At 42.7% G+C, this 25713-nt stretch overlaps 2 long non-coding RNA genes across 2 annotated transcripts in view; one reads left to right on the top strand and one right to left on the bottom strand.

The window, feature by feature from the left end:
- Nucleotides 1-17939, top strand: part of LOC132467238 (uncharacterized) — a 163607-nt gene extending 145668 nt beyond the window's left edge. Inside the window, exon 3 of the long non-coding RNA XR_009527979.1 lies at nucleotides 17927-17939. This is a non-coding gene — a long non-coding RNA (uncharacterized LOC132467238). The remainder of the gene's footprint in view (nucleotides 1-17926) is intronic.
- LOC132467899 (uncharacterized) lies at nucleotides 2096-3251 on the bottom strand. Its single transcript, XR_009528110.1, has 3 exons — nucleotides 3142-3251; nucleotides 2913-3010; nucleotides 2096-2643 (listed from the first exon to the last, which is right to left on the bottom strand). It is a non-coding gene; the product is annotated as an uncharacterized LOC132467899 (long non-coding RNA).
- Nucleotides 17940-25713: the final 7774 nt, after the last annotated feature.

Here is a 25713-nt window from a genome sequence, read left to right as displayed (position 1 = left end):
TAAAAATATTATTCAATGTGGTAAGTTGTAAGCATCCATTTGAATAATTTCCGGTGAATCTAGCCTATGATTTGCAATGGCCTAGGCTCCAACCTTTAATCTCATGTTGATTACCTGTAGCAAATAAAAAGAAAACCCAAATTAATACTGCTCCACCGCCCTTCACCACTTCGGAGGAGCTGGCTCTCGCCAATATCGAAGGTCGGCCGATGATGGTGGAAGGGGGGATGTCCTTTGACCCCACTGCCTCGACATCCAAGGCGTTTGTAATGAGTATTCATGTATTGGCAATGGACATAAATAATTGTCTTGCTAATCAAATGTGAAATGATTGAGGGTAAAATAATTGTGTCATTTTTAGTTGAAGGTAACATTATTTTGGAGGAGCCGCCGACAATCAATCTCCAATCAGAGGTATATAACTATCAAAGCAAAGTATCACGTATTCTTTTAAATGTTTAATTTTTGGAAAGAATGTCTAGGTTTCCCTGATTCTTGCAGGAGACTCTGTCGCCCTGTGACTCCAGGGCGACTATGGAGGTGATTTTTTTTTAACAATTCTCACAGCTATAATATGAATTTGTAGAAAAAAAAATACCTAGGCCTACATAGCGGTTATATAAGGGATAATGGACAACACGGCACTTGACTATAGGTTAATGTACGTTGAACGTGCGGGGCCACCTTCGAACTTGAAACACAGACACACTGCGCAACAGTAAGTGCACAGCTTATTTGTGTAGCATTGCCTACATACGGTCCAACAAGGACGATCAAATAACGAATACCCTCTGATGAGAATCTGTATCTCTCATAAAGAATATCGTCAGACAATGCCAAGGGATCGGTTCTGTCCCGAAAAACCCTCTGTCTCCGGAGAGACGCCTGTACGATAAGTGCGCCGTGGTCCACGAGAACACCCAAAAATTGTGACGCCATTGTCGGAGGAGGGGCTAGGAAGCTGCGCACGCCGATTGAAGTAGCCGATCTCCGGCTAGACTAAGCTGAAAAGCTGCTCCCGACTAGGTTTGGTTACAGGTGTAGGTACCACATCAGCTCGACTTCCAGATCGGCTCGGGGTCCGTCGTCTGCTGATTACGTCACACAATACGCTATCCACAGCAACCCAACTGGGACAAACTAAATTGCATTCTACTTTCACGATAGATAGACAGACACCATTTCGCAATTTTCTGTTATCTCAGAGTGTGTATTTGTCTCATTTACTTAGACTGTTAGACTATTTATAGATATAATATAATATATAACGTATAATAAATATATATATGACATATATATGAAATATATATATATATATATATATATATACTTAAAATAAGATTATCTTATCTTATTACACGGGTCTTTTCAACGTTCCGTTCACTTGCATGGGCACTTCACAACTTCCGGCGGTCAATTATTTTTTGATAATTCATTGGCAACGGATGAATAATGACCGCTGTCAAGGTAAATAAAATGACTTTTTGCCTTTGGTATCACTCCGCACGAAGTCCGGTAACTTGTCAATGTAATAAGCGGGATATAACATTTCACTTCAATTTATTGTATGTGACAAATAAAAACACTTGAACTTGATGTATCAACCCAAGCGCTGTCGGTTGCTAAGCGACGACGTCAACGTCTTGGGCAGACAATTTCTCTGCTGATCAACACTATGATGCTGGTAACAAATACATTGTAAATAAATTGTTTCGTTTTGGGAAGTAGCCGTGTAATAAGCGGGATAATGTATAGAACTTCGCCGGTCATTATCGAAAAATAAGCCCCTTCATGGCGAAGCAAGACACCTTCGCTGCGCGTCGGTGTCCTGTTCGCCCTGTCTGGGCTTATTTTCTCGATAATGACCGGCGTTCTATACATTATCCCTTACTTATATACAGTATCTATACTTTTAAGCTATTTTTCACTCATCTGTGTGTGTGTATTTGTGCATATATACACATATCCAACAGAAAAACCCAAATGCTTCTCATGTTTATGTACATTATTTGCCTAACATAAATAGGAGTCCACACACGCGTAGTCAAAATGACAAGCAGTTTATTGCTGCTTAGCACACAAACAATACACCAAACAGAAAATGAAGCTTCTCTTCGGAGTGAACCAAGGCCAAAATAATTAAACAAAACAAACTAGATTTTAAAGGGAAGTTCAAGCTACCTAAACCCTATGTCAAAGTAAATAATAAAAAAGACCATCACTAAAACTAACATCCTAAACTATGAAAAAACCTGAGAAAACAAGTCAAAAGAAAAGGCAGCTCACTCCTACGGCTTCCAGGTACTAACAGTGACTATATACAAATGTGGAAAAAAGGTAACAATTGAAAGTTACTATGTACAACAAAAGTGACTAGTGAAACAAACTAAGGTAATACTTAACATGCATATTCAATCGAAACGAACTGAGTACAGGTCAACCTTGTATGCAGAAACAACAACACAAACATTAACACAAACATCTTAAGGACATATAACTATATATATATTTACAACAATAACAGTGTCATGAGATTTTGCAAAGTATTCTCAAAAGTCTAACATGTGAGTAATGTCCTCTGGGCACAAACGGGTGTCTGCTCCTCTCGACGTGCAGGGGCTGGAGGACAGGCAAGAGGGACATCTGCAACAAGCAAAGATGTGGTTTTTGAGGTTTTACACTGAAAAAAAAAAACAGTATAATAAAACAAATTAATGAAATTATTGTCATTACAGGGCACAGAGTGGAGATCACTGAGGGAAATGTAGTTTTTTTTATTGTAAGGTTTGAATACTTTTGACGGCACTGTATCTTCAGGGTCCTTAAATAAGTAATCACTCAATTAGTTTCTACATACATTTCAGTGACATAATTTAGTCTAGGATTTGTGTTTGTGTTAAACTTATGTTTACCTATTGCAATTGGCTGCAGAATCGATTGCCGTATCCCGGATCTTCAGCTTCAGAATAGATTGCTTCTAGCGCTCTCCTTTTTCCTGTCCCAACATATCCTGTAAAACAAAAAGGAAGGAAAAAGAACATACTGACAAGTGACCTCTACAGATATGATCAATGCATAGTTATGATACTGTGTGTAATCACACAGATACCAACACTATCAAGTACTGTATAAGATGTATACCTGGTGTGCAGTTTTTATATAGTCGTCCACATCCAAGGCAGGTGTCAATGGTGTACATGGTGCAGAAAGCTTTTTTGTACGTTGCAGAAAACCTACTCCATGTAGCAACAAATGTGTAACACAATTGTGAGTCAAAAGAGCACATTTCCATAGAGATATTCAAAACACCACAGTACTTAAGTATTGTATACCACTGCTATTAAATAACTTACTGTCAAGCCACTGAAAATGTGCCCGTCTTCTCAAATAATTGGTGGACACAATGTCTCTGAATGTGGTACACACCAGAGCCAATGTCAGGTAGACATTATCTCCTTCCTGGAGCACCACCTCTTTGAGGATTTCCAGTATGCAAACCTCTGTCCGTGGCTTTCGAGTGACACTGACAGAAAAAAAAGGTTAACTAATGTATAACTAATGTTGTGTAGGAAGTTACATTTAAAGTTGTCTTACCCATCAATCTGGAACCGTTCCATCAAATTAATTAACATTTCCTTCAGTACTAATAACACTCACCCATTTATTTACATCCTCCCTCAGTGTTTTCCAATGGTCGGACGCCAATACTTTTTCTGTTGTTCGGCGTCTCCCTGGATGACCCCCATTGCCAAGATTGTCATGGCACTCCTTTAAGGCATTACAGACTTGCTCCTGGTTACACACCACCAAGCGAGGTTTTCCCTGGAAGCTAATACAACTGCTCGTCTGATGCAGCAGGAAAATACAACATTCATTCAGTGTTTTTTGGGGGTGAATCTCTGGTTTCATCACGATATGATATTATATCGATTCATTGGACAACGATACGATATTCGCAGATATCAAATGTCGCAGATGTCTGCCGCGATACGATTTCGATTCAGGGGCATGCGATCGATATGAGACGATATCATATGCCCATTTAACACAACTTCTTACATTCACATCAACTTTATTATAATTTCATCATTTTATTTCTTTGCTCTACCGGATATTTAAAACAAAAACAATACATTTTTTATACAAATAATAAAGTGCCACATAATTGTATTTAAGTGCAAAAGGTTTTTTATGGCTTAAATTAAAGAGCCTGTAATGATCTTTAATTTTGAACATAGACCATTCCCAACCTATCTGTGTGGATAGTTTTCTTCTAAAAACCAAAACATCCCTCGGAATCATCTTGGCTGTTAAAATAAGCCGTCCGTGTTGCCAGATTGGGCACATTTTCAGCCCGATTTGGCTACATTTAATCACGTTAGGCTGGAAAAACGGGACATATGCCCAATCTGGCAACACAACGAAACTAGACATAGGCCTACTCACCTGCGCTCACACATGTGCTCGCTGTTGCCTCGTTTAACCGGTGAACGGATGAGTGGCTTGCCGCTTTTCGCAGAAATAGTTTCACAAACACCCGCGAAAGGAGATATATAATAATAAAAGCGTGTAATACAGCAATATGCATCGATGTTTGGGCGTTGCATCGATGCAGTTGGATCGTTCGCCAATTACGTTAAACCCCTAGTGTTTATGTATGTATAATAACTGGGTAGGTTATATTATGACTAAAAGCAGCACCAGAAAGTCCAAAAGGCCTTGAAATGTTTCAAATATGGATTGAATTGAACAGCTAATATTACTAATAGTACTTGGAAGGAAAAAAGTAAAGAAAGAGGGCTATGATAAGACACCTCAGACAAGATGCAACAGACAATATTTTCTATGACGTTCAAATCTAGGCTAAAACCTACTTATTTAGGATGGCTTTTAGTACCCGGTAGTATGATAATACTTTTGTTTTATCTTACATGCTACATTTATTTTGAAGTACTGTTGGAAGGTAAAGTTAAGTAAAGTTAATTCACACTGTGTGACTTACCTTTTATTGTGTATCTTATTGATGCTTTCCGAATCACTGCCTTTCTGCTCTCTGGTTTCGAGCTAGTGTTGGTTAAGGTGTGGTAAACACTAGTTTCTAGGAAATGCTTAATTTCTGCATAAAAGCTCTCCATAGCTGCTGCCATCTCCGGGAAACAAAACTCTCCGACGTACAGTATCTAGTTACGTGGTTGCTATGACTACAGCCAGAGCTACAGCACAAAACAGCCAATCACAACTGTCCGACGTACAGCCAATCACAATGTATACGCCCATACAAGTGTACAGCCAATGATATTGTGTGACGTAATCAGCAGACGACGGACCCCGAGCCGATCTGGAAGCCGAGCCGATATGGTACTTACACCGGCATAAGCAGTGGCGGTTTTAGGCACGGGCGAACCAGGCAGCCGCCCGGGGCGGCTGCCTGGTTCGAAACGAAAAAGTTCATCAATACAGGCAAAGAAAAATAAATAAAAAAAAATTCAGACTACACGATTTCAGCCCGATTTTGCCCCGATTCGTTCGTGGCAGAGAAATTTGCAAGTGGTACACGATTTTGAAAAGTCGGCGATGAGACGAGGTCTTGTAATGTGACATGCTTGCGATCTACACTTTTTTCGTCTCCATTGTTGACATGGAGGGAATCCCGCAAACTGCTGGAGAACGAACTAGTAAAGTAAAGACTAGTAGAGATGCGCGATATTCACGTTTTTTCGTGTATCGTATCGGCCGATACGCGGCTGATTTTCGCCGATATTTTTTCGCCGTTTTTTTTCGCCGTTTTTTTTTTTTGTACTTGTTCTACCTCACCTTTTTTTAATATTTGTTAAATATTGTTCATCTACTTCTTCTTACTTGTTCTACCTCACCTGTTTTTACTATTTGTTAAATATTGTTTTTTATATTGAAGTTCAATAAATGTTCCTTTTTTTAAATTGAGACTGTGTCATTTTTATGATTGAGGGAGCAAAAGCAGTATCGGCTCTAAATATCGGCTCTAAATATCGGTATCAGCGTATCGGCTAAGGCTGATGAAAAAATATCGGTATCGTATCGGCCCTAAAAAATCTGTATCGGTCGATCCCTAGTTTTCACCACGTCGACTGCCTGTTCGGCCAAACGATGAGGGTCAACCGCCGTGGTGGAGATGTTATGCGCCAGCAGGGCAATGTTATTCATAACTGCCTCTTGCTGCATCATACACCGATGCGCTCTGTCTGTAAGCTTGGCCGTCTGCTGGTCTTTGGGAGTGGGGCAGCGGTCGCTGAGCCCCGGCTTCACTCCAAAGACAGCACACAGAGCGGGATCCAGCGGCAGTACCGCCCTGTAACCCCGGTCTGTCAGACCCTCCGTCTTCGTGACCTGGATAAATGTTTTCACCGGGGCACCGAGCCTCCCGGACTCCGCCGCAGCCCCACTAAAGTACGGGCTGATGGCGGGAAACATCGGCCAGATCGGGTCGAGACGGGCGGGGCGTGTCGCGGCCTCGAGCCCCCAGCCACGGAGCTGGTCCGGGCGTTGGGGGTCCTGAGGCATGGGCACCGCAAGGCCAAGGTTTGCGGCTGCCCTGGCGATAATGCCCAGTCGCTCTGCCACCAAAGCTTCAACCACTGGAAGTGAGGTGGCGGCAGAGACGGGCAATGCTGCTGCCCCGGGCCTCTCTGTTCGGAGAGGGGAAGCCGGGGGAGAGCCCCCTCCTCGTCGCGGTCGGAGTCGTCTGACTCCGAGCTCACAATGAGAGAGTGGGCATCGTCGAGCGGGACAGTAAATCCGTCGGCCCGTTCAGCAATTGCGGCGGCAGTGTCGGTTCCGCGCTGTTTGGGCAGCGCAGCATAATGCCGACACAGGCAGGGCGGCGAGAGCGCCAAGACGGCATGTTCATGCCCAAGGCAGCCCTCGCACACCTCATGGCCGCCATACGGCAAGATGTAACCTGCGTTACATGTCTTGTAGATGCCGTCCGCCGTTGAGTCCATAATATCTATTTATTTACTTCAGTATGCTACAGGATCGTCCTGAAGAAAATGGGAGCAGAACGTCCGCTGGCGCCCGACTATATCTGCGTAATGCGGACGTCGTTGAGGCACGCGGACGTAATTGAGGCCCACGCTGCTGGTGGGCGGGGATTACAAAATTTTCAGTGCTACAGCTCACGCCTAGGGATAACCCAATAGCGATAGCCTTAAAAGGCGAACCCTCTACGACATTGAACTGCATTTTTTAGCTGACCCTGCCAGCTATTGGCTTAGACATACAACAGCATAGTAATTAAGATAGATATAAAGGTCATGGAATAAAAAAAATGTGGACAGGACTTTATTTACTTCATAGACCCCTGTGGCTTCCTGGGGTTCAGCCCCCCAAAAGTCAGAACCTAGAATCACCCCTGGTTCAGACTACATGCTTTCAGCCCGATTTTGCCCCGATTCGTTTGTCGCAGACAAATTTGCGAGTGGTACACGATTTTGAAAAGTCGGCGACGAGACGAGGTCTTGTAATGTGACATGCTTGCGATCTACACTTTTTTCGTCTCCATTGTTGACATGGAGGGAATCCCGCGAACTGCTGGAGCACACGGGCCGTGTTTACTAACTAGTAAAGAACGAACTAGTAAAGTAAAGACTAGTAGAGATGCGCGGTTGGCGGTCATATCCGCGGACACCGTGGATAATCCACGGGTTGGGTGGGCTTGAAAAAAGTAATACTTGGAGGAATTGAAGGCGGGCCGCAGTTGAAATAAATAAATAAATAAGTAGGTTAACATATTGAATAGACAAACGGCAAACTGACTAATTATATTTTTCTATAATCTCCCTGCTTCTGAAATCTCCGCCCAGCGCTCGTCAGCTGATTTTCCACTGTGCGATCATCCTGCATATGCCCTCACACTTTGTTTAAATCATATGCTGGATGCTTTATTCTTTCTATGTGGCTTTTAGTTAATGATCGGGCTATAATAAGACCATGTTGGCTATGTTCGCTGACAACAGGGGACACTTCATAGTGGTTGGACATTTTAGCGAGCCAACAGGCTTTTTGTCGGGACGCGGAACACGCAACTCAAAATCGGGATGACATTACAGCTCATCCGCGGATCTATACTAACTAGACTTCACTACACTAGGCAGAGGACCGCCATCATAATGCCTAGTATAGGAACTCGGGATCCATTGTTATTAACACTTGCTGTTGCTGCGTTCACGCTGCGTGAAGCACTGCATTAAACACGACCAAAGTTTCTACAGTCAAATCCAAAAGCCATCTATAATAATGATTGCGATGATGATGAGGATTATGATGACGATGATGACAATGAAGAAAGTTATTATGATGATTCAGTGTTTACTATGCGGTGACGACCCATTATTTGGATCACAACGGTGCTGCAGCGCGCCGCTTCCTGTTGGTGCTAGGGCAATTGACGCGAGTGAAATTCGCACCGCGGCGCATCGGCGCGGTGTGTGGCCGGCTTTAGGATGATGAGGTGTCACGCACTGTTCGACACATGCATGCGCATTTGGCCCCCCCACCACTGAAATCATGCCGGCGCCACTGCTCAAATCTAAAAACAGACCTGCTGAACGCCAGAGCGCAGGGGGCACTAGTCCGCTCACGTTTCCACAGCGCTGCTCTGATGGATTCTCCCTCCAAGTTTTTCTTCAGCCTGGAGCAGAAGAACGGCCAGAGCAGACAGATTCACGCGCTGCGGCCAATGGTTGGACAGGGGCTGACACACACTGCAGGCATCAGGAGCAGAGCGGTGGATTTTTATGTGCAGCTCTACAGCAGTGACTATCAAGAGGACGATGCTGCCTTCAACTCATTCTGTCAGGACCTGCCCACAGTGTCAGAAGAAACCAACAGGGAGCTGGAGGGGCCCCTGACTGAGGCAGAGGGGTTTGCTGCCCAGCAGAGTGTGCAGGGTGGTAAGGCCCCCGGCATCGATGGTCTGCCCTCAGAGTTTTACAGAGCTTTCTGGGCTGAGCTGAAAGACGACATGCTGGGGGTGTTCTCCGTAAGTTTTGAAGACCTCTCTCTCCCCCAGAGCTGCAGGAGGGCAGTGCTGACGCTGCTGCCTATGAAGGGAGACCTGCAGGAGATGGCGACCGTCTCACTGCTGTGCTCCGATTACAAGCTGCTGTCCAAAGCCCTGGCCAACCGGCTGAAGAAGGTGATGGAACAGCTCATCCACCGGACTCAGACTTACTGTGTGCCCGGCAGGTCCATAGTTGACAATGTGTCACTTATTAGGGATATTTTGGAAGTCTCATGTTCATTGGGCTTAGATGCTGGTCTGGTTTCTTTAGACCAGGAAAAAGCTTTTGATCGGGTTGAGCACCGCTACCTTTGGAAAGTCTTACAAAGGTACGGCCTCAGCCCGGGTCTGATAGCAAAGATAAAAGTCCTGTACGAGAACATTGAGAGTGTGTTGAAGATTAATGGTGATCTATGCAAACCTTTTAATGTACAAAGAGTTATTAGACAAGGCTGCGCCATGTCAGGTATGTTGGACAGTGTCCGTGTTATTATTGATGGCCTGTTTTTGCCTGACATTAGTACCGATTTTATTTCATCAGCATACGCAGACAACGTCATCATTTTTATAAAAAATCGAGAAGATATTAGAAAACTGAGTCAAATTGTTGAAAACTTTGGAAAAATCTGAGCTGCCAAGGTGAATTGGGCAAAGAGCGAGGCGCTGGCAGTTGGGAGGTGGGCTGCTGGTCTGCCCCAGCTGCCTGAGGGGCTGACCTGGAAGAGGGGAGGTTTCAGATATCTGGGAGTTCATCTGGGGGATGAACAGACTGAAAAGAAGAACTGGGAGGGTGTACTAGAGTGGAGGGGAAGCTAGCAAAGTGGAGGTGGCTGCTTCCCCACATGTCATACAGAGGAAGAGTCCTCATAATTAACAACTTGGTACCGTCCACCCTGTGACACAGGCTCAAGTGGCTGGAACCCCCTGCTGGGCTGCTGCCAAAATTTCAAACAGTCCTTTTAAACTTTTTCCGGGATGAATTGCATTGGGTTCCCCAGAGTGTACTGTACCTACCAAAAGAAGAGGGGGGGCAGGGGTTAGTACACTTGGGCAGCAGGTCAGCAGCTTTTAGGCTGCAGTTTGTCCAGCATTACCTCTCGTGCCATGATGATATCGTCTGGAGGCAGGTAACAGGCATAATTTTAAGGAGGATAGCAGGCCTCGTTTTAGATGAGTCTTTGCTTTTATTGAATTGTGTTTTTTATCGTGTGTGTAACTTGCCTCCTTTTTATCGCTTTTTAAATGGGACAGACTGGGGCCCGCACCATCTCTTTTGTGGCTCTTGAAGGAGCCCCTGGTGTGCGGGGCCTGGCTGGACATATAGGACGGCAGCAGCCCTGGCCTCACCCAGCGCCTACGCTCCACAGGGGTGGTCAGGCTGAGGCAGGTGGTGGACGTGGCAGGGCCTGGCCAAAATCTGTTTTGGATTTACAACTGCTTTCTGGAGAAACTATTTATAAATACTGTGTGGTGGCTTTATACAAAGACTGAGACTTGTCCTTTCTCTAACCAACCTGAAATCATGGATCATTGCTACCTGGAATGTCAAAGACTCAGAGTTTTATTCCACATTTTAAAAATTGTGTTTTTAATGTGTAGAGGGGTTTGGTCGGGGGCTGCTGTTATTGTTGGTGCTGGCTAGGATAAGAAAAATTCCAAGAAATGGTGTCTGTTGAATTTTCGGTTAAGCAATGGTGGCGATTTATAAAAGCAGGAAGAACCAGGTAGAGGGGGAGGCAGGCATTGGTCTGACAGAAATGCTGAGGGTACTGGTAGAGGCCATCAAAGGTGGACTTTAGTTACCATAAAATGATGAACACATTGGAGGATTTCACAGAGGTATGGTGCTTTAACACAGCAGTGTGCTCAGTACAGGGGGGGGGGGGACTCTGTTTCAATGAGTGTGTGTATTTTATTTATGTATTTATTTATTTCATTCTTACTGTCTGATCCAATCCAAAGATTGTCTGTATAAAATGGTAAATTATTTTTGGTGAAACAAACTAAAAATAACGTTTTTTTTCCCTCTCTCGAATGTGCTTTATTTGTATCTCACACTATTGGAGCACGTAGGCTATAGCCAACTTTACCTTCACTTCATCCATCGTAGCCTACTCTTTTTTTCTTTTTTTACGTCAAAATCTCCACCCACTTTAGCAACTTTTCCGCAGGTACCCGACCCGTTACTGGACTCTTCTGGACACTATGTGGTTTTGTTTGTTAATGCCCCTAGTGGTGGTTGATATGTTGTCGGAGTATATTTTAAATGTAAAATGACTACATTTCAAATGTGCTATTATTTCGCTCAATTTGGCATATTTACTGCACCTTGAACACATTCCAGGGGTGTTTAAATTGTTATTTAAGTTGATGGAAATCATACTTTATACATGTTTCAAGCTTACTATTTTAAACCATTTAAGGTTTTTAGATTTAATTGAGATAATATTTCATATGCATTGAAGGGCGACCCACCAGGTCTATCAGGGTGCTCCTCATGGAAATCTCGGACCAGGGATGCATCAAAGATGTTGCTGCAGGGCCGCCAGCTATGCTCCTCAGGGCCATAACCCTCCCAGTCCACCAAGTACTGGGGCCTCTACGAATAGTCAAATCTCCTAACATTTGGGCCCAATCCCATTTCTAACCCTTGCCCCTTCCCCTTACCCCTCCCCCTTGTTTTGAAGGGGTAAGATCTCTAGCGTCTCCAGTGTGAAACTAGAATCTTCCGAAGATTGACTACAACAAGCGCTCTTTGATCCATGCGTTTTTCTCGCATTGATTTCAATCAGGTTATCGCAACAGTGAGAATCACTTAGGTCGGACTTGGGCAACGAGAATATTTTATGCCACTTGAATTCCAATTCACATGTGAAAAAAAATAGGCTAAACTTATGTTGATTATGTTATTTCCTTACGATGTATATTGTGTGCTTAATAACCAGCAATAAATGAATTAATTTAGATTAAAATAATATGTTTCTGGAATTGGTATCCATTATTATCAATTTTATTTTCTTCTCTTATCTGCTTTAACGCATCTCTCATGCGTCTTCGCGTAGAGTCGATAAACTTCGTCCAAGCACTTCCGGATCATCTCGTTAGGAAAGGACATTTCCTCTGCAAAAAAGGGAATTTGTAGAGGCCCCTGGTAACCCTGGGGCCTCTACGGATTCTCTTTTTTGCGTAGGAAATTTCCTTTCCTATCGAGATGAACCGGAAGTGCTTGGAGGAAAGGTGGTTTGAATTATAAAAATGCTTAGGAAAGGAGCCTCGATGCTTCCTTTAACCCTCCTTTTGCATAGTTTACTCCTGAGATTCCTTTGCGAAAGGAAAGGAGATAGTGGTATCTCATAATCCTTTACGGCGGCAGGCAATATTTAAAGCAACATGCCATGACGAAGTTTACCGACTCCACGCGAAGACGCATGAGAGACGAATAGAAGAATAGAAGAGAAGAAGATACAATTGATGATAATGGATACCAATTCCAGAAACATAATTATTTGAATATAAATGAATTCATTTATTGCTGTTTAGTATGCACATAAAATACACCATAAGAAAAGAAAATGCCAACTTCACATTTAAGAAAGACTACTGGGGGCAGTTAGTTTCAACATAAGTTTAGCCTCTTTTTTTCACATGTGAATTCGAATTCAAGTGGCCTATTCCCGTTGGCCAAGTCCGACCTAAGTGATTCTCACTGTTGGCATAACCGGATTGAAATCAATACGAAAAGAACGCATGGATCAAAGAGCGCTTGTTGTAGTCAATCTTCGGAAAATTGTAGTTGCACACTAGAGATGCTAGAGGTTGGCAATACCCGCCGTCGCGTAATGAAGTCAGTTACTATTCGTTGAGGCCCCTGGCATCGTCGGCGCACGTCCAGCAGCTGCCGGACAGTGTAGGCTGGGTGGTCATCGATGATGCGGGGTGGTGGAGGAGCTGCAACCAGGGGCGACAGAGGGCTGGTGGAAACAGGCTTCAACTGAGAAACATGGAATGTAGGATGAACCTTCATATGGGAAGGCAACTTTAGTTTCACTACTGTAGGGTTGATGATGGAGTCAATCAGAAAAGGGCCCAAATAACAGGTGGTGAGTTTTCTGGATACCGCCTTGAGGGGTAGGTCCTTGAAGGCGGTTGCGGTTGCGGTCAGCAGAGCAGAGCAAGGCGGAACGAATCTCCCTCCAAATCTTGTGACAGTATTACAGTAGTAGCATCAGTGGCACCGGAATGATTTCAGTGGTGGGGGGGGTGCTAAATGCGCATGCATATGTCGAACAGCACGTGACACCTCATCAGCCTAAAGCCGGCCACACAAGCGCCGGTGCGCATTTCACGTGCGTCAATTGCCGCCCCTAGCACCAATAGGAAGCGGCGCGCTGCAGCACCGTTGTGATCCATATAATGTTTCGTCACCGCAAAGTAAACACTGAATCCTCATAATAACCTTCGTCATTGTCCTCATCATCATTATAATCCTCATCATCATCGCAATCATCAATATAAATGGCTTTTGGATTTGACTGCAGAAACTTTGGTCGTGTTTAATGCAGTACTTCACGCAGCATCAACGCAGCAACAAAGTGTAAATAACAATGGATAGCAAGTTCCTATACTAGGCATTATGATGGCGGCCCTCTGCGTAGTGCAGTGAAGTCTAGTTAGTAGAGATGCGCGGATGAGCTGTAATGTCATCCCAATTTTGAGTTACGTGTTCAGCGTCCCTACAAAAAGCCTGTCGGATCGCTAAAATGTCCAACCACTATGGAATATCCCCTGTTGTCAGCAAACATAGCCAACGTGGTCTTATTATAGCCCGATCATTAACTAAAAGCCACATAGAAAGAATAAAGCATCAGGCACGGCGTAATCTGTGGGCCTGATGGACCTAGGACCATCCACTGTTCAACAGGCCCACCCAAAACTTTTCTTGAAAAAAAAAGAAGGATATTCTGACACGCTTTATTTTTGCAATGCAGCAATCTTTGTTGATATTGATGCTTGATCCGATTTGCATTAAAGGGCTTGGGTAGAGGGGTTGCTGCGTTGTCTCTACAACATAAACAATAACGCAGGGATTTCAACATGAGCAGTTCTAACTGGAGAGACGGTGAAATCCACAAGCACCTGACCATCATGGGAGAGAAGGCGATGAAGTCGCATTTAACAAAAGACGTTGAAAGATGGTGCGATCTACAAGAAAGACGCAGAGGAACGTTCCTTCGTACCACGCCGCGACCGAAACGGCTTGGCATTGTAAAAAGGCCTAAGATGCGATCGCAGATAGGTCCGTCCTATGCATCGAAACTTTTTAAAATGCAACAAAATATTTAAAGAGCATCAAGCTATCATGCACAGATAATATAACAGTATATTAGTCAGTCATTTGTATTAGGTTAAAGAAGGATTTGGTAACGTTTTTAATGAAAGGACCACCCACAATTGGTCTGGCCCATCCACAACTGGAATCCTGGCGCCGTGCCTTTCCAGCATATGATTTCAACAACGTGTGAGGGCATTTGCAGCAGGGATGATCGCACAGTGGAATGCTTATGGAAAACCAGCGGAAGAGCACTGGGCAGAGATTTCAGAAGCAGGAAGATTATAGAAAAATATCATTTGTCAGTTTGCCGTTTGTCTAGTCAATATGTTAACCTACTTATTATTTATTTATTTGAACCGCGACCCGCCCGCAATTCCTCCTCCAAGTATTACTTTTTTTCACGCAATCCACCCAACCCGTGGATTATCCACGGTGTCTGCGTGGATGACCACAAACCGCGCATCTCTACTAGTCTTTACTTTACCAGTTAGTTCTTTACTAGTTAGTAAACACTGCCCGTGAGGTCCAGCTGTTTGCGGGATTCCCTCCATGTCAACAATGGATACGTCATGCAATTTCCCCAAATTTCTGGCATGCCAAACTTTCGTCGTGGGATTTTCGAACATCGCAGACTAAAAAATTGCAGATCGCAAGCATGTCACATTACAAGACCATGTCTCGTCGCCGACTTTTTCATGTATGACTTGCAAATTTGTCTGCGACGAACGAATCGGGGCAAAATCGGGCTGAAATCGTGTAGTCTGAACCAGCCATAAGCAAGCAGCAGCAGCGCCATTGTGCGAATTCCTTACTAGACAAAACGAGACTCGTAGTGGTAGGTAAAACCATACTTTATTAAAGCATGCAATTGTGATGTAGAAAAAAAGAAAGAAAAAAAAGTGCTTGAATGATATTGAAGCCTACAGTGATCGTTAGTTTACTTGTGTGGTGGTGCCATATCATTGGTTTACCCATGGGCCATGGCAACGCGATTGCTACCTGCTGTTGTACTCTCATTGGCTGATTCTTTGAGAACGTTTTAAACTCAATCAATATAAGGTTGCGGGACGACGAAGCTCTGTTCGTTTGTATAGTAACAATATTCGGCCAAAACATTACTAAGAAACAAAATAGTTCATCAATTTTTTTTATTTTAAGTCCCATTGAGATTATAAACTTATTTTTCGAGGGAGTCCTGGCCAAGAGGCAGTAACAACTCACAACATATTGACAGAAATAAAAATGATAAAAAGCTGTTATCAATTAAAATAATAAAAACAGTTACAAGTAAATTAAAATTTATAAAAAATATCTACAAGTAAAAGAGGTGGTCTGAAATGCTCTCAGCTTAGATTTAAAAGCGTTCAAAGAAATCGTTTCGGTTAATTTTAAATCTTTTTGCAGCCAGTTCCATGTGGTGGGAGCAGAGTGGACGAATGCCCTTTTTCCTGATTCAGTGTGGGCAAATGGAACTGACAGAAGCATCTGATTGTTTGAACGCAGACTGTAAGAAGCAACACTTTTCTGTGTGATTAAATTACAAATATAGAAGGGCAGTAGCTCAAGCATGGCCTTATAAATAAAAGTGCACCAGTGTCCCAGCCTCCTGTTGGACAAAGAGGGCCAACCCACTCGAGAATACAATTCAAAGTGATGGGTCAGGGCTCCACAGTTAGTAATAAACCTCAGAGAAGCATGGTAAACAGCATCAATCTTACATAGACATTTAGCTGACGCATTCATATAAATCAAATCTCAATAATCTAAACTGGATAAAATCGTTGCAGGGATAAGCCGCTTTTTCACCTGAAAAGAGAAACAAAATTTTTTCCTGAAGAAGAAGCCTAAGTTTCAATTTCTTCACAAGATTGTCAATGTGGGGTTTGAAGGAAAAGGGAGTCATCAATCAAGACACCAAGATATTTATACATATGAACCACCTCTATGACATTTCCCTCAAGAGTGGACACTGTGGGGACAGTTTGAGGTACTTTCTTAGAGTTTGAAAACAACATTTGTTTAGTTTCAGTGTTGAGGACTAGTTTTAGTTGCAGGAGTGTGTGCTGGACTGCATCAAAAGCTTTCTGCAGAGATTCAACAGCTCTAGCAGGAGTTGATCCAAAACAGTAAATAATTGTGTAATCTGCATAATTTCTTTTCCAAATCATTAATGTACAAAATGAACAAGAGGGGTCCTAATATTGAACCCTGTGGCACCCCCTTGTGGACACTCACAAATTCCTATTTAATACACTGAGTCCTGTCACTCAAATAATCTGTGAACCAGGAAACTACATGATTTGACAAACCTACACAAAGAAGCCTATGCTTTAAAACAGCATGGTCCACAGTGTCAAAAGCCTTTGACAGATCAATAAAAAGTGAAGCACAGTGCTGCTTCTTATCAAGAGCAACTAATATATCATTGATCACTTTTGTAGCTGCAGTGATGGTACTGTGCTTTTTCCTGAAGCCTGATTGCAGTTTTGAGAGAAGATCATTGGAGGTTAGAAACTCTTTTAACTGATCACACACAAGAGATTCAAGAATTTTTGACAAGGCACACAGATTTGATATTGGCCTGTAGTTAGTTAAAGCTGCTGGATCACCTCCTTTTAATAAGGGGGTAACAAAAGCTGACTTCCAAACAGATGGAATTTCTTTGTTTTTGATTGAGATTAAAAAGGATTGTAAGAGGCTGTGCTACAAAATCAGCTGCTATTTTTAAAAAGTAGGGCTCTATTGAATCAGGTCCAGGGGATTTTCTGCTACACAACGTTTTGAGGGCTTGATGCACTTGCTGCACAGTAAAAGGTAAGAAATTAAAGGGTTCTCCTGAAAACCTTGGAGTTTCTGTGCAGGGAGACACAGGGGCAGCTCCTGTAGGGTCAAACAAAGAACCAGATGATAAAAAATTATTGTAAAAACAATTTAGAACCTCAGTTCTATCATAGACTGGGACCGAGTCTTTTAGAACAAATGTCGGAAGAGCCTGAGGACTTTTACTTACAGATATAGATTTAATTACTTTCCAAAATGTCTGTGGATTATTAAGGTTCTCAGTTGTGACAGATAAGTACGATTCAGATTTAGCCTTTTTGATAAGAGAAGTGCATTTGCCCCTTAGTTGCCTGAAAATAGACCAGTCAGAGGCAAAATCACTTTTTCTGGCTTTGGCCCATGCCACATTATGTTGATGGATGGTATCTGACAACTCTGGGGAAAACCAGGGATTATCTCGTCCCTTAACCCTGAATTTCCCGATGGGGGCATATTTATTCACAATTTTCACAAAGTGTTCCTCAAAGAATGTCTAAGCTAAGCTAACTCAACATTCGGCAAAAGACCTATGTGCCCCCAATTTACCAAAGACAAATCATGATGAAAAGCCTGTTCATTAAATATTTTTAAATTCCTCTTGAAAATAATGTTTACTTTTGGGGATTTTTGTATCCCTGCAAGTAGCAACAACACAATGATCAAACATTTTTTTGCCTCAATACAGGCAAAAAAAAAAGAAAGGCGGGATGGCCATTGGCCCCGCAGCCTCATAGGTTCCGGCGCCTATGAGTAGCATCATTAGTATATTACAGTTGCGCTTGATGACATCCTGACCGAAATACACTTTATCGGAAATACATTCCAAATAATCTTTCGAAAAAGATCAGTTAAGTCTACTTTTAAGATGTATGCTGAAAGCATACTTCAAGTATTACAGCAGAAGCATACTTATCATAAGTAAATTACAGTTGCGCTTGATGAAATCCTGACAGAAATACACTTTATCTGAAATATGTTCAAAATAAACGTAAAGAAATATCAGTTAAGTATACTTTTAAGATGTATACTGAAACAAAACTTTAATAAGTACATTAGCGTTGGTGTATTTATTTTAAGGCAAGGCAAGGCAATTTATTTATATAGCGCATTTCATACTCCAGGTAGACACATTGTGCTTTACACAGCTAAGGCACTACCTCAAATATAAGTACACAAGTAAGGAACATATCACACGCATAAAACATATCACAGTAATAGTAAAAGTTGAAAGCATATCGCAATAGTATAATAACCAGATAAAAAGGGGGTTAAAATGAATGAATAAAATAAATTAAAAACAGGAAAATGCCATGGAGAAGAGGGTGGTCTTCAATTGGGTTTTAAAATTGGCAATGGTTGGAGCATTCTTAACGTGATCAGGGAGTTTGTTACAAATCTGGACTGCATGGTAGCTGAAAGCAGCTTCACCCTGTTTGGTGCGAGTATATGGTATGCATAATACCTGGCTTTTCTGTGGCCTGAGAGGCCTGAGGGGGATGTAAAATGTAAACATGTCAGATATATATGTTGGCCCCATCCCATGTAATGCTTTAAAAACCAGTAGCAGTACTTCAAAAATGTATTCTAAAATAAACTGGCAGCCAATGCAAGGACTTCAGTATTGGGGTGATATGCTCTCTTCTGCTGGTCTTTGTTAGGACTCGTGCTGCAGCATTTTGAACTAATCAAAGTTGTTTAATGGTCTTTTTTGGGAGTCCTGTGAAGAGACCGTTGCAGTAGTCTAGCCGGCTTGAAATAAAAGCATGGACAAGCTTTTCCAGGTCAGACTGGGTCGGGACATAAGGTCTCTCAGCTTGGCAATATTTTTCAGGTGATAAAAAGATGTCCTAGTTACAGCTCTCATATGATTGTCAAAGTTGAGGTCGTTATCCATTATGACTTCAAGGTTTCTGACCTTAGTCCTAACTTCAAACCCCTTTGCCCTAAAAAGTGTAGCCATTTTGTCTTTTCCATCCTTCCTCCCAAATAAAATTACTTCAGTCTTCTCTTTGTTCAATTGTAAAAAGTTTTGTGACAACCAACTATTTATTTGGTCTAGGCAGTCACATAGTGAGCCAAGAGAATCCTTATCAGTGGGTGACAGGGCTAAATAAAGTTGTGTGTCGTCTGCGTAGCTGTGATATGAGTGTTCTTTATAATCTGACCCAGTTGGAGCATGTAGAGATTAAAAAGAAGTGGCTCCAGGATTGACCCTTGTGGGACACCTGACGTCAAGGGTGCTAGAGCTGAGGTGTAGTTACCAAGGGCAACAAAGAAAGTTCTCTCCTGCAGATAGGACTTCAGCCAGTTGATTACTCTGCCTGAAAGTCCAACCCCATGTTCTAATTGGCGTAGGAGTATGCTATGATCAATTGTATCAAAGGCTGCACTGAGGTCCAGTAATACAAGCACTGAAGTTTTACCAGAGTCTGAGTTGAGACGTATGTCATTCAGGACCTTTATAAGAGCTGTTTCAGTACTATGATTGGCCCGGAAGCCTGACTGAAACGGATCAATGCAGCAAATTGCTGTTAAAAAATCGTTTAGCTGATTAAAAACCACTTTCCCAATAGGTTTCCCAATAAAGGGCAAGTTGGATACGGGTCGGTAGTTATTTAATACTGATGGGTCTAGGCTTTTCTTTTTGAGCAGGGGCTTTACAACAGCCATTTTCAGGGATAAAGGGAAAATTCCTGACTGAAGTGACAAGTTCACAATTTGGAGTACACTGTCCGATAGTAGATGATCATTATTATTTTTTTTTTTAAGTTTGTAGGGATTGTGTCTAGACTGCAAGTGGAGGAGTTGAGGCTTTTTAAGTTTTTTTCTAGTGTATTTATATCTATCAGACTGACCTCTGATAGACATTGAGGGGATTGTTATCCCTTAGGATGGCTAGTTCTGGACAATGAGCAGACTGTAATTGAGAACCAATGTTTGATCTGATGTTCTCAATTTTGCTTTTAAAAAAGGAGGCAAATTCATCACATGACTTGCTTGAGAGCAGTTCTGAGGGCAGTTTGGAGGGAGGATCTGTTAGCTTTCCAACCATCAGGAATAATGTACGGGTATTATTTATGTTATTGTTTATTAGATCTGAGAAATAAGATTGCCTCACCTTACATACCTGTGGGTGGGCCGACTCAACCGGAAATAGCTGGGTGGCCGACGGAGGTAGTCATTCTCGGAGAGGGACATGGTTTAAGTACACTAACATGATACTTAAGTAGATCTAAGAAGAAGTACACTTTTCCAAAAGTCTACCTAAAATATACTTAACATGAAGTATATTTTACATTTAGATTTACATATTTTTTTTTTAAAAAGTATATTTCTGAAAAATATATACTTGGAATTAATTATATACTTTGGATATATATTTTAAATACACTTCAGTGCACTCAATTTTCAACAGGGGAGCGCAAGAGCATGCTCGACGATATATCTCGTCAATGTTTACCCAAAGGGGCACCGTGACAAATCTAAGAGAGTCTATGCTATACTTGACGAGCATCAGAGTTCTTCAACTTCCAAGGTTATGGGATTCCATACAAGCTGAAAACATGCGCAGGACTCAAAGAGACAGCCGGACGAAGGGCCCATGGTTACGTCATAGAGTCAATTTACCAGAAGATCAGTCTTCCACTACTTACCCTCCTCGAATGTAACCAGATTCCCGACAACCGCTCATTTAAACCCCTGACGCAGCGCATCATCAGACCCCCCTGAGGAAGATCGCAAATGAGATACGACCTCTAGATCCTCAAGCAGAGATACCCTTGTTGCTCAGCAGGGACATGCTGAGAGTCCATAAAATCAGGAAACAAATCAATGGGCCTCACAACACTCCATTCGCCCAGAGGTTGGACATTGGATGGGTAGAAGTCGGCTAGGTCTACCTAGGGGGGGTTCACAAACCATTTGAGGTGAGCAGGCTCCAAGCTACCACAGCCAGCAGCAGCAGCCTCCAAACCACGGAGGCCAGCAGCAGCAGGCTCCAAGCCACGGAGGCCAGCAGCAGCAGGCTACGGAGGCCAGCGTGCTCCAGGCTATGGAGGCCAGCACGCTCCATGCTACGGAGGCCAACACTCTCCAGGCAAGCAGGCTCCAGGATACGGAGGCGAGCAGACTCCAGGCTACGGAGGCAAGCACGCTCCAGGATACGGAGGCAAGCAGGCTCCAAGCTACGGAGGCAAGCAGGCTCCAAGATACGGAGTTCCTTCAATAAAATGGATGGGTCCCACTCACGACCCCACCAGTAGTATCTGGAGGCGCATACATTTAACCCCTCTGTATTTAACCCACCTCATTCTTCTCATATGGGCGGCCTATGGGAGCGGATGGTCTGAATATTCCGTTGCATCCTGGACTGCATGCTTCTCGAAGAGAAGTCACGCATGACTCACGAAGTCCAGACAACCGTCATGGCCATTATCAATGCAAGGCCTCTCACTCCAGTTTCTTCTGATTCAGAATCCCCTGTCATCCTCTCTCCCCTGATACTCCTAACCTCAAGGATACTTGGGCAAAGAAGAACGACTGGCCCATGGCCATCATCACAAAGGCCCTTCGAAGCCAGCATTGGCCGGTAAGGAATGTGGAACTTTGCGTGATAAAAGGCAAGCCAGAGGTTTAATCTAGACCTGTGTTGAGGTGGTCCTTCTTTTTTCGAGTTATCTGGAGTCTTTTCTAAAACCCCAGGCGGGGAGTGTTTTGGACACTGTGTGGATTTGTTTGTTAATCTCCCTAGTGGTGGTCGATGCTAGTGCAGCCTGCTATAGAACAGGAAGTAGCCATTATGTCAGTCTACATGGCATTCAAGCCATGGTTCTCAGCTCCACAATCTCATGTTATCCTTTCTGGTGATACCTGTTAGACACATTGTCTGTAAGTAAATGTTTCTGTTGGAAGTATGTTAATGTAGAAAACCCAATATTTCTTGCCTTTAGTGTGAACTTAAATGTTTACTCCACAAACACATTTATTCTGAACTTGTACATGCTATGCTAATACCTCATGCTTAGCTTCTAGCCTCCATTCTTTGTTCTCTTTTTTCTTAATATAAGATTCATGCTTAGTACATTTAATACTTCTGAGCTGTAATGCCAACATTGCCTTTTATTCTTGTGTTACAGTTTTGCAAAATACAAGCTTCAGTAAAAAAAACTCAACACAGAACGTTGAGTCATTTGAATTTTCATGTTTAACTGATTGGATAGCTGGATGTTCATTAAGTGAGAACATTACAGTACTTTGTTACATCCCCCTGGTAACTCTTATGCTGCTATCCATTTGGATGTACGAAGTGGTAAAGTCGCCAATCTCCCAGCTTTCTTGCGGCATTTCACTGAGGCACGCCCCCTTTCGGTCGTAGTATCTCGTCGCTTTCAAAGTAGAGCGAGCAGATCTGTACAACTAGCAAACAAGATGGCTGCGCCCATAGTCAATGGGGATCGAGCTGTATTTTCTTTGTATTTGTACCACGTTGGGGGTTGTAATGTCGATTTTAAATCCTCTTACACACTTGATTTCATTGCTGCTTTAATCCGGTCACCAATTTAAGGTCTTGCTTTGCGTGAAATTCAATGTAAAGTTGTGTTTTCAAGCTGGTTTGCCAAAGAGGCTATGTTGCTAATGATGACTAGCCCGCTACTACCCCTCGTGGCTCGACAGAAACACGACAGCACTTGTTGAAATAAAAATTGGCGAAAATGGCAAAATATTATTGCAATGTAAAAGGCTTGCAATGTTAATGTTTCTGTAAAGGCTGGCAACCATTATACACTGGATTATTTCTTTTTTCCAAAATAGTTTTCTTCTTAAACTCGTCGGACACAAATAGCAAACTGGAAGGCTGGAGCAAGGGAAATACGTCACGTTCTCGCTGAAGCTGGTCGTTCGTACCAGCCTACCATCAAAATGGATAGCAGCATTACCATGGCGCTGTTTTCCCACTTGGGCCATTTGGCTCTTCCCCTTTTTCAGCAGGTGCACTTGATTGACCTGATTGGCCTATAAAAGGAGGAAGACATCCAGGCTTTCGGTGTCTCGCTGTCTGGTTGACAGCAGCTGCTGTTGCCAAACCCTCTTCTTCTTTATTTTGGCTTTGTGGCGCATTCTCACTACACCAGTCCATAACACACTACACATAGTTAAGCTGCCACATACAATGACACTTAATTTCCTTGTTAGGGCTTAAATTTTGAATAAATATACAGAAACTTGTTCACTGCGTGTCTACCTATTTGTTATGTCATGCTTGAGCCATGTGGTCATAACAAATTTGGGGCTCGTCCGGGAAAGGATTTGGTAAGGTTTTTTTTTCATATCTTACTAAAGCCGGTGTAGTTAATTTGAGAGTGATATTGTTGGGAGACTCGCAGTGTTTGAGTAGTTGGTTAATTGTTTTGCTTGGTTGCATATTTGGTTAATTGGTAGTTTTGATCTTTTGTTTTGTTTTAATATGGGTTATTGAGTTGGCCTGTTTGTTTGCTTTACTACTGATTTAACTAATTGATTTGTTTGGCTTGCGGCTTGCAGCAAGGGAGAGCTTGTGGGAAGGATTGGTGGCATTTTTCTTTCCTTTCTGGTGACCTGGTTACCGATTATGATCCACGGCTGGTCGGTGAGTGGCATCATGGGATTGTTTGTTAAACGTCATTGAAGTGGGTTAGATATGAGCTAAGTGAACCCCCGTGTAGGAGTAGAGCGCTTATCACTGTTTTTTTTTTGGTTTTTTTGGGTGTGTTGAACGCGATGGGGTTGCTACCAATCAAATTGCATGAAGGCACACCGAAGACTAGTTGGTAGCTAGATAGGGACTTCTACTTCCAGTTAGATACTGGGCAGCTCTGATAATTATCCCTCCTGTGCTTTTTGGTGATGTATCACGCTACTCACCGTTCAGAGTCGAGGCATTATAGCTGATAACAGGTTATTGGTTACTGTTATTGGATGTTATGGTCAGTATAGGCCTCTAAATTATTATTCTGATTGCTTTGAAGTTTGTGGCCTGTCAAGTGGTGGTTATTGGTACTACTAATTTTGCATTTGTGGACCGTTGATGTGTTTGGCTTACAGTAGAATGAAAAAGAGATGGTTGGTTGGTATGGAAAAGAGATGGCTGGTTGGTATGGAAAAGAGATGGCTGGTTGGTATGGAAAAGAGATGGCTGGTTGGTATGGAAAAGAGATGGCTGGTTGGTATGGAAAAGAGATGGCTGGTTGGTATGGAAAAGAGATGGCTGGTTGGTATGGAAAAGAGATGGCTGGTTGGTATGGAAAAGAGATGGCTGGTTGGTATGGAAAAGAGATGGCTGGTTGGTATGGAAAAGAGATGGCTGGTATGGGAAAGAGTTGTTACGGTATGTATGGTGATGAGTTTTAACTAGGTGTTTTGATTTTAAATGTTTGTTTTTGTTAAATCTAAAAGGACATTGGTAGCCACAAGTAAGTAAGTAGTAAGTAAGTAAGTAAGGAATAATCACCGAGAGGCCGGGCAATAAACAGTTTGATATGCCCGGCTCGTGGACGGCTTACCACGAGCCGGGCATATCAAACGGTTTATTGCCCTGCCTTGAGGTGATTATTCCGTTTATTCTACTTCACGCCGGCCAACATAATAAAACAATTCAAATACTTTAAGAATTAGAATTTTTCTTATTCGTATTGCATGCTTATTAAATGTATACTGTTTAAGTTCATCTCCCTCGAAAAGTAGTTCCCTTTAGAACTACGGTGAATAACGTTAGCTCAGCTGTAGGTAACTCGTTTCTATAGCAACCACACAAGGCTGGATCTGATCACTAGTTTAATAACGTAGTTGCTACATTCGTATCAAGTCAGCTTTAATGACGATCGATCAAACATGCACTCCTTGGTTTATTTTTACTATGGACCTCATGTTGGAAATGTATGTGATAGAAAACGATACAAGCGGCGTATTGATCTACTGTGCTCAGTCAGCAGCAAGTAGAACCGACAAGTCAGCGGGCAATATGCCGGATTAATGCACCCCTCCCAGCCAATCAGAATCGAGCATTCTTAAATGAAGTAGAATAAAGCTTTTTATTGTCCCCTAAGGGCGATTTTGTTTGCAGCAAGACATCAATAGACAACATAGGACAGAAAGTACAACATGACAGACCAAACATACATGCAGATAGTATATAGATAGTGCAGAGTGTATACAGGCATGCTGATAAGCATCCCTGCATGACATACCCATGTAAATCAGAATAATAATAATAACTACTATGTGTCAAATAAAATACCTTTCATACAGCAGGTAATCATACCTCACACTGCACCAAAAACACCATGTCGGCCCCGGGCTCCAAAATCTGAGTTCAGTAGAGAAATGGCACTGGGGACAAATGAGAGTCTATATCTATTGGTTTTAACTGCAGGGAATCTGAAACGTGACTTAGAAGGTAACAACTGAAACTCAGGATGAAGAGGATGACCATTAGCTGATAAAATAGATTCTGCCTTTTTGTGGACAAATCTATTGCACAGGTCTG

Source organism: Gadus macrocephalus, chromosome 11 (assembly GCF_031168955.1).
Source record: "Gadus macrocephalus chromosome 11, ASM3116895v1".
NCBI lineage: Eukaryota > Metazoa > Chordata > Actinopteri > Gadiformes > Gadidae > Gadus > Gadus macrocephalus.
The sequence above is the reverse complement of the archived record's forward strand: the minus strand, read 5'-3'. Positions and strand labels throughout refer to the sequence as shown.